Genomic DNA, 10,710 nt, shown 5'->3' with positions numbered 1-10,710 from the left:
CTCGTCTGTAGCGCAACTCCCGGAAGTCAGCGGCAGCCGCAGTTGCCGCAGCGCCGGAAAGTATGCTGCAGGAGCAGGAGCAGCGGCGGTGGGCGCGAAATCTGCCATAAAATATTTATATAGCCTGCAATGTATACCGCGTATGTATGTATGCTGGCAGCTAATATATATATATATATATATATATATATATATGTCTGCATGTATATATGCCACTGCAAACAACAAAAGTTGGTTGCGCAAAATCAACGCGCTCGTTGCCAGTTTAAAGTTTTTCGAGTTTGTTTGAATTTTGTTGCTAATTAATTGCGAAAGTCAGTGAGATTTTTGTACCTCCTAAAGCGATTGGGGTATATGGGTTCTGGCCGATTTGGGAAACCAATCAAAGCAACGTAGTGCCTGAAGTTGGTGTGCTACGCGTGAAATACGAATTTTCATACGAAAAGTGGTACTAAAGGGTGTCAGGTGTGTGCCTTCACAATTTGCCATTCCGATTTTATTTATTTTAGTTCCCCACAGTTTTACTTTTATATTCCGGTGGTACTTTATGTTTTATTTCGCAAACAGACCCCACAATTTTTTATGATTTAACTTAGCTGCTTCCCTTTTTTGATTAACTGAAAAGTGGAACACGCTGCTCGGCGGCTGGGCGTGGCACTCCCGCCCCACTTGTTTGCATCGTGGGAATTACCTCAACATGCATATTTATCCTATAGCATACTTTAACATATAACAGATTTTATAGAACATTTACATATTAATAATTTAATGAAGGACTTAAAATTATTATTAACAGAATTTGAAACCTTTTAAAATTAATTATCTTACAGCCTAATCATTTTCTTATACATTTATACCAATTAATTAAGTATTAAGAAGACCCTTTTTATTTTGGTAAGTCTTGTTTTCTAACTAAACAGTTGATAGCTCGAAATTCCAAATACGTATGAAAACGTCTGAGATTTTTGATCGTTATAAAACGAGTCACCAGAAAGCAGCGATAGCTATCGCCAACTAAAGTTGATGAAAAACTGACTTCTCGACTCTCTCTATTTACTCATAGTTTGCCGTTTTGAAGTATTAGCCCGGTCATAAGAACGCTCAAAAATAGGCAACGCTTTTCGTGCACACCACTCACGCACACACAAACACAATCACAACAGAAAGAAAGCCGGAGAAAGCGGTCGGTGGGAAGGGGCAAGAACATTAAGCTGCCCACAACATGCACTGGCAAAATGTTGTTTGCGGCACTCGTTTGCTGCCGTTTGTTGGTCGCCGCTCATAAAAGTCAAACTATTTTTCAATTTCAAATTTCACTGCTGCAGCTACAAATCTTCTTCACAGGGCCTAGAATCGCACTTGCCTTGTAGTTGTTGTATAGTTGCTGCTGATGTCGTTGTTGTTGTTGTCAGAGACTGACCCAGTGGCCATAAATATGCTGCGTGCCACCAGCAACGGCAGCAGCAACAACAATGACAGCAGCATTTGGCCGGAGGCATTTTGGCACCCCAAACCAAAACCCAAAACCCGAAACCCAAAAAGCCCGCAGTAGATCAAACCAACTAGGGGAGAAAAAGAAAAAAAAAAAAGAGCAGAGAAAAGTAAAAGAAAGCAGCCAGCAAATGGAGAAAAATAAGACACGAGCAATCCTTTTGTGGTGTGTCCCAGGCAGGCCAACTGCCGCTGCTGCACACGCATTGTGTTTTGGCCAAAAGATGGAGCCGAAACCGAAACGAAAGCAACTTCCCACAACCCAAGCACTGACAAAAATATCACCAACATCGGCCATCAAAGAGGTTCTCTCTAATATCAAGTGGATTAAACTATATAATAATTAAAAAATATAATACGTTTTTATTTTAAGTTTGAGAAGAACATTTATAATAAATAAATACCTACTTAAGTTGTAGTTATAACTAGTAGCTTCAAAAACTGTTTTTTTTCTGGGTTAAGCTGTTTTTATTATGCTTATTAATTTAGTGGAATTATTTGGTATATGACACACAAACATTTCAACACATTTTAGTTTGTATATTTCAATACAAAAGGACTATTCAAACTAGAGGTTCAAAAAATTGAATTTAAAAAAGATCCAACAAAAACCAATCATGACACAAACTTAAGAGGACCAAACTGAAATTTTTCAGATTGCAGCTTAAAGTAAAAGGCTAAGAAGATGATATATACACTGGGGAGTAGCTTCAATAAGTTTCAAATTGTTTCCTGTGTACTTAAGCTATTCCGTTTCCACAACCGACGGCACCAAAAGTTTTTGTATTTGACGCAAAAATATTCATGGCAAGCAACCAACAAGCAAGGGCAGTCGCAGCGATCCAACTCGACTATTGGCCATTTGGTAGTCACACCCGCACTCAAACACGGCCAAACACACACATTACTTTTGGCACACATTTCGCTCTCGAGCTGTGTTTGTTTTCTAAATTTTGATCACGTTGGCCCTGACCTCTCACCCCATGCTAAGCTGCAGCTACTTTTGGCCTCTGTCCGCCCGCTTATTGTTAACAACTTTTCGGCGTTTTATGTCTACATGCGAAGCCCATTGTGGCTCGGTCCTCTTCTGTTCCTGACCACTCGACCATGTTGGACAGTGTTGGACGAGCAGAACAGAGAACAGGGGAGCAGCTAGCCGAACTGAACCCGACCAAAAGCACACGGACAGCTTGAAAAATTTAAGCGCCGCAAAACGAATTAAATCGCTCATAAAAAATGAAAGCAAACGCGAAGTCACTAAATGCGAAATTTGCATTTACAATCTGAACGCTGCACTGCTGAAATATGGCGGGCGTTTTAAACAGCCGCAAAAGGGGCGGCGGGTGGCGGAAGGGGGCGTGGCAGGTGGACAGGTGTGCCCGTGCTTACACACGAGGGGAGCATAAATATTTACAGCATTTTTAAAATGATTCGTGGGCGAGTCCGTTGCCATCTGTTGCCGTTCCCAGGTCTGCAGCATGTAAAACTGCAATTAAATTGTACATGTCGCCCACTGCTTTCTCTCGGCGACGACAAAAAACTGGCCCAAAAACGTACAAAAATTCCCATATAATAATCGGCCAGGCACTGGCAAATAAACTGCAAGTCATACCCTTAAGAGCAGTCAAAGAGCACACTTTGCTCTCCTGGCCAACATGAAAAAAGTTACCAATTTCAGGCAAAAATGACAGAATGATGGACAAAGTAAAGATGTTCCCTGCATGGGAGAACTCAAATTGAAACGGCATGTAGATAACCGAGTCAATTAAAAAGCAATTCGAGATCTCTGCTAGCAAGACCAATGGGATTTTTTGAGGGACCCTTAGTTTTATAGAAGACTGGCCAAATGGGAAATTCATGACAGAGAGCAGAAGTAATTACAGCATGAATCGGGGGAATCGAGTGAAACCCAAAACGGTTTACAGTTTCGACTTACGAAAGTTGTCAATGTCACGACAACTTACTGCTAATCATTGTAATGCCTTCGGCTCAAGGCAAAAAGCCTGCTCAACCGCCAAGCACTCATCCTGCAGCCTGAAGCCTGAAGCCTGAAGCCTGAAGCCTCAAGCCAGAATCCTTCAACTGTAAGAGGATGCCTGGGAAATGAATGAGTCCTGGCGGCCGCATGATGCGGCTGACTTGGCCAACTGTAAACGAGCAATAAATGCGGGCTCAAGTGTCATAAGTAGCTGACTGGCGGGCGGTAGGGCTCGTATCTGTATCTGTATCTGTATCCTTGTGCTTGTACTTGTGCTTGTATCTTTGCTCGAGCGGCGAATCGTGAAATATTAAATGCGTCCCCGCAACGGCGGCGGCATTGTTGAAATTAAATGGATAGCGGGGTAATGTGATTATTGGAGCTCCTCTCCTGACTCAGCCCGTTGTCATCGTCTGTCGGCTGGCTGCACTTCAACTTCAACCTTTCGCCTCCACTTAGGCACGCCCGATTGAGCAGCGGAGGATGTGACTTTGGGTGCTTTACAATATTCGCCAATACCTCGTGTATATTTCTTTTTCGCCGCTGTCATTGTGCGAGCCATGAAATATTTAGCCAATGAAGGGGAAAATCCAACAAGAGATTGAGCCAATTATGTGCCATGTCACGGTTATTTGTGCTCGATGCATCCTACAAATTCAGCGCTCAGACTAATTAAACGAGGGTCCCAGCGACAAAAGCTTAGTTTTCAGCTCTTGGTTGGCAACTAAAACAAGAACTGCATTGGGTCATTTTGCAATTAAGCTGCAGTCGCATGTTGCCGGCCTGCATCCCATGCATCCCATGCATCCGCATCCGCATCCGTATCCGTATCTATAGCCTCGGCCATATAGCTGCGGCGAGTCCGAACCCACCGATTCCAAGTCCACCCGCCTCGTCTGATGATGATGAATGAGTTAAGCGGCCGTTGCCTTGTAGCTGCGCGTCTAATGAGATACTTTTTCTGCCGCTGCCGTTGAAGATGAGAGCATGAGCATGAGTTGTGGGATGGGACGCGGATGGATCTGGGTGGATTCGGCTGGAAAAGAGGATGAGCATGTGCCTGTGGATGTGGATGTATCTTCATCAGCAAGTACACCATTAGTAGCAAAGGGTCAGGCGACGCCTAGCTCAACTGCAAATCATGACTCGCCCTCGTACTTGCACTGCGAAAAAAATAGTTGTTTTGCAATCAGTAATGATATTTATAACTTTAATTGCTGAGTTCACAATCAATCGCGTTTTGCAAAATCTTTAATTTTATTGCTTGTCTTTTTTTTTTTGAGGAGTACTTTGTTGTCTTTGCTCATTAAATTTGCAGTTTACAGTATTTTTTTCTCTTTCTTTAGTAAAAGGTTGACTATATCTTGAAATAAAAAAAAAATAAAATGCTTATTAGCTTAGCTTAGACTCGAATTGTCTTATTTTACTTTATTCAAACGCAACAGTATTTGATCCTTAATAGTAAAAAGTAACAAATATTTTTAAAGAAATTTTCTTATATTTTTTTTTTTATCAAAATTTAAGTTTTTTTTACTTCAGGAATTTAAAATGTTGTTGCCCTCCTAAACTTTCCTAAGCCCATCAACCATGTTCCCGATTCGCAAACTAATTTGCCAAGTGCACAAAATCGCTGTCATCGTTGCTGTTCGTCAGCACTTCCAACTATGTAATCTATGGCATGTCAGTGTCTGTATCTGAATCAGTATCTGTAGCTGTATCCGTATCTGTATCCGTATCTTCAGCCATCTCGGGTTTATACTCTCGCATTCAGGCAAACGCAAACGCAAACGCTGGCGTACTATATATGTATGTATGAATTGCCCGATGCGTGCCCAGGCACTAATTGCGTCTAATTGAATTGCAATTGACCGTGAGTTGGCGTATTTTTCATTCGTTTTTGCCGACACCGCCAGCGTCGATCCGAGCTGGAGATATATCCCCTGGTTCAGGGTGAATCGGGGGAAGCGGAAAACTGGGCGGCAAAAGGAAGCTGGCAGTGTAGGCGACCACGTTGTTTGATGAAGATTTACGCAGCTGCTTTGATTTGTGTCAACAACGCCCGCCAACAGCGACAACGACATCGCATTCCTACCCATCCACTTGCTCATTCATGGACCCAGCTCAATCATTTGGTCATGGCGCCAATGATTTGGAGCAGCAACAGTAACGGCAACAACATCAGCTTTAACAACTAGGGGGACAATTGATTTATAATGACTGGAAATTTATTTAGCCAGCTATGTGGGGAGTATATGCCTGAGTGATCCAGCAGGCGATGAATTATTCAATTAAATTGAAAGTTAAAAATAATAAATGTACTTTGAATTGCGAGCGATAATTGCGCAACATTTCTTGACTGATTTTAGCCTTTTCTTTTTTTTTATTGTTAGTAAACATATTTACTGCCAGCTTGGGTTAAATATTAAATCAATTAGCCATTGTCATGCATTAATAATTAAAATTAATTTGCCTTTTAATGAGCGACTTTCTGTTCTTTTCATTTGACAAGAGCATGTAATTAAATTAACCATTTCGCAGCGAATTAAATTTTTGCAAAGCGAAAATGTGACACTGCTGTGTGCCGCAAGTAGTTGCCAAAGGAATTACCACCGCCACAGCCAAACGCCCGCTTTCATTGGCAAATTAACAACTTATACGCCAAAAGTTTCAACAGCAAAGTTCCCCAATCGCCAAAAGTTCCCAAGCACCTGTCCCCACCGTCTGGCTGACAAAGTTGGACGCCCCCCCCCTTGCTCCAGACTGAATCCTCAGCTTCAGTCTCGGCTTCTCAGCTTCTCGAGGTAAAAATGAGAAAAATCGAAGATGTGGGGAAAAATACTTGAGCGGTTTTCAATTTGATGTCACGAGAATGTTTGCTGTTGCTGGTGTTTCGTTTGTGTCCTGGCTGTCGGTGTGTTTCACAATTTATGTTTACAACTTGCCTGAAAAAATAAAATTGTATTTTTATGACAAGAGCAAGAGCGGTGGCTTCACAAAGCACAAAGAGCGGCGACAACTTTCCCATGCAATAAAATAAAATATTGTTGCAATGCAGAAAAATGCGGCCCCGAAAAGTGTCACTGATATGTCAAACTAACAATACATAAAACGGGCATAAACAAAAACTGAACCGAAAACGAAAACCAAATCCAGGACATGGGCTGCCCAAGGGCTTGGTGCTGCCACAGCTTAGGATTGAAGGACCAGGTTTCAGGATTTAGTATTCAGGATCCGGGATGCGGAGATACAGGACCCGGCAAATATTTAAAGTTATCTGTGCAAAACTTGGCAAGTTGTCGGTGCCAGCGCGTTGCTTCTTTTCATTTCTTTCTCTTTGCTTAATCTTTTGATAGAAATTTGTATACAAAAGTTGTCCAATACCCCGCCGCCGCGCACCTTGCCAACCATTTGGTTTGGCTAAACAAAGTTTGCTACATTATTTTCACAAGCGCACGAACTTGGCACAAGGTGTTTTTCTTGTCATTGAACTTAAAGGTGAGCCAGGCGACTGGCCACCAAACTTTGCAGCACATCAGCTAGCCAGCGAATGATGATGAACATGATGGCGGTGGCGAATGGCTATGGCAATCGTGATGATGATGATGATGATAATGCAACTCCTCCCTTCTTATTCCCATTTAGCCATAAGCTATAGTTGGCGGTCTTTGTCACAATTTCTGCTTAGCTCGAGCTTCTCTTATAATTTACAATCGTGTCCCGTGAACTTTGCGCTTGATTTACACTTGGCTGACGTCGGCTATTGCTTTGTGTGCTCCTGGCCCTGATTGCCGGTATGGCTGTATCGTATCTGTGGCAACCAACCCGCAACTCACCCACTCGGCAGCATTCGTCCTTTGTGTCCTGTTGTTATTTACAACGTGCTTGGGCGGACAACATCGCACCGCACAGTTAATTTGACGTGGCCAATGGCTTTTATGGGACGTGCAACGTGGCGAATGCGCAACAATTGACTGACTGACTGACCGTGCTAATTAGACCAGCAACATTTGACATTTGCCACATAGCTCAACTCCGCAAAGGAGTCAACCCAGTAGCAGTTTGAATTTAGGCTCCTTTTAATTAGTTTTTTGCAGCACAAATAAATCAAATCAAATAAAGTATCTGATAATTGCAGGTAACAAATTATTTAATTTTAACAATTATCTTATAATTTCATAAGTTTTAAGTTTCAATTTTATTTATTATTCAATTTGATTGTTACAGACTGGACACACAACCATGAAATTTATTTACTCACTCTTCAGATACATTTTAATGTAAGAAAATAGAGAAATTTCAAAATTGAAGGGCACATCGCTAGAATGGTTTCAAATACCACTTCATAAATCAATCTTAAAGCTTAACAAAAGTCGAATCTTTCTCTCATAATCGTTGTCACTTGTTTGACTTTGAAACACTTTGCTTTACGATTTTCCAACCATTGCAAGCTCTTCATTTGGCATGTAAATGCAAAATTAATTTGCACAATTAATCAGCCACGCCATCTAGAGCACTCCATATAAAAACTACATATATATTCACCCCAAAAATATAACCCCAAACGACTGTCGGAGGAGCAGTTTGCAGGGTTGACTCTTGCAAAGTGCAGCGAACATTTCCATTGCAATTAAATTTAGCACAAAAAGTTGGCCAAAAAAAAGATGTCATGTTACTGTCAGTGGCAAAGAGTGAAGTGCTCGCCAAAATGTTGCCATTTGCATTGCCACTTAAACACACATAAAGGCGGTGGCAGCAGGCGTATGGGTGTGTGGGCGTGGCCCTTCAGCACACACACACACACACTCACACACATGTAAACGGGGGGCGAACTGACGGTCGCCGGCACGCAAATCGAGTCAAGTTGAATAGGCGGAAGTAGAGCAAGAAATGCGATTGCCAAATTGAGTTGAAGGTTTCGCTTGACTGTGTTTTGTTTGGCCAACTCCACGAGCTCGACTGCCTCTGCGTCCTTTGCCATCGCCATCACCATTGCCACTGCCATAGCCAAAATCAGCAGCAACACGCAAAAGAAATATTTTATCACTTGTGACCTTTGTGTCAGGTATTAACATTTTAAATCATTTTATTATTTATTTATCTACTTTCTTTGAATACAAGACACAGTATAAGCAACTTTTATATTTTTAGTGTTAATATTACGTGTAAAATAACTTTTTTTAAGATGAATAGTTGCCATTATTTTAATATTTCATTTGAAATTTATATTTTACTTTTTTGGAATTGCGTTTACCCATTTAGTAGTAACAATATAAAAAACTGCTAGGCTCACGGTTAAGGTGTTAAAAAAAGTTATGTTTAACGTTTTTTTTTTATTTTTTTATATATGTTAAAATTTGTATAAAGTTTCTATGTAGAACATTTTGTATGCGATCTTGTGAATGAATATTCGTATTAATCGCATTAATTAAATAACCTTAATTAAATCACCCTTATTAATTTGAATGCTGTTTTATTAGTATTTCTGTGTTAAATTATCTTTTTATTGTTTTGTTTTTAATGAAAATAATTCTCCTTTATAAACTTTAATTCAGTTTTTTCCAAAACCATATATTGTTAACCAATTTTTTTGTGACAAATAAATATTTTCGATGACATATTTTCAATATCCGGTTTTATATGAACAAAAGTTTAAATGATACTAAATTTATTTTGCGTGCAGCGCCTAGGTTTTCGTTGACGGTGGTGCAGCTCCCAGTTCCCAGGCACTTGGCACTTTGCTGCAATTTTGTAGTTTTGATAAAATTTCGCAAGCATATTAAAAAGTTTTGCCCAACTTCGTTTTTACTTTTGCACATGCCATACGGCCGTAGGGATGGCATAGGGGCGGTGGGCCGGTGGAGCCGGAGGGGGCGTGTCTCCGCACATGCCACTGACAGCCCAAAAAGGAAGCTGTGCCTTATGGCTCTGCCAGCCACGGCTTGTTTGCTGCCAAAAAAAAAAAGAAATTCAGCATAAGAACTAAAAAAAATATCGAAAAGGGAAAAGGAATGTAGAAAGCAAGCACTGCACTTTGCTTTGCTATTTAATTTTGCCGCTCAAAGGTCTGACAAGCTCCTGAGCAAAGTAGAGGGTGGCGAGTCTGGCGAGGGGAGACATTTTTCGGCAAACTTTCGCCACTTGTTTATGTGAAATAACCAATTTAATTTCCTGAAAGGGCATCGTTTTTGCAACAAAACGAACCAAATTATAGGCCCACACAAAGCGTAGAGATATGACTTGGGGTAATTAATACAATGCAAACAAACGCTTGTAAATAATAAATTGCAATTCATAGAGTTTATAAATCGAGCAAAAATATTTCATTTAATTTTAAACTCGCTTATATAAACGAATTCGTGTAACGCCATTATTTTGGTTGCGACAGCACACACACCAATTAAATCCAATTGAGTGCAGCTAAATTTTTTTTAAACATTTTGCAAAGCTCTCTGAGTGCAACAAAAGCGTATTTAATTCAGCATAACACAATGCATAAATCTGCCTTTATTGAAAAACAGACCGACTGACCTCACACCATTTGAGTTTGCACTGCAGCTGCCGTTGGCCTTTGCCGGACTTAAACCTTAAAGCCACTCCTGGCTTTGTTCCCGAAAAATCATCGAATTGTTGACCTACTTGAGAGGCCGAGTGTCAAGTAAGCTTTTGCTGACTTTAACGAGACTTTGGACCTGGACAATTGTTATGTAAAGGATTCCGGTCTCGTCTTTATATTGTTAAGAGCTTGTTAGAATAATGGATAAATCGATGCACATGAGCAAAAGCACACACAAGATGTTTGTTGCATGCAGGTCTACACGGATTTGTGAGTAAGAAAAAGTGATTGTCCAAAGTATTTATTTACTTTATCTATTTATTTCGCTTTTGTGACTGACTTGGTCCTAATTTGTTTTTAATCCGTTTAGGCAAAAGGCTAAGTAGTGCTTTGTCCAAAACTTCAATACAAGGGACTTGATGAATAATATATAACCCTTTTTAAGGCTCGTTAGTGTTGTAACAAACTTGTTTATGTATTAGCTATAAAAGGTTTGTTTAGATATTTATTAATATTTGTATTAAATATTTATTAATATATGTGCTAAGCCTCTTACCAAAAAAGGACTTTCGACTTACGTAAATATTGCGCTGCTAAACAGTAGGCAATACATTTTTTTAAAACTGTTGGCCTTGTATTATTTCCACAAAATTAGTCTTATGGGGGTGGCTTTTCGAAATGTTTTCTT

The sequence above is a fragment of the Drosophila gunungcola genome, chromosome 3R (genome assembly GCF_025200985.1).
Source record: "Drosophila gunungcola strain Sukarami chromosome 3R, Dgunungcola_SK_2, whole genome shotgun sequence".
Taxonomy (NCBI): Eukaryota; Metazoa; Arthropoda; class Insecta; order Diptera; family Drosophilidae; genus Drosophila; species Drosophila gunungcola.
Note: the sequence above shows the minus strand (reverse complement) of the source record.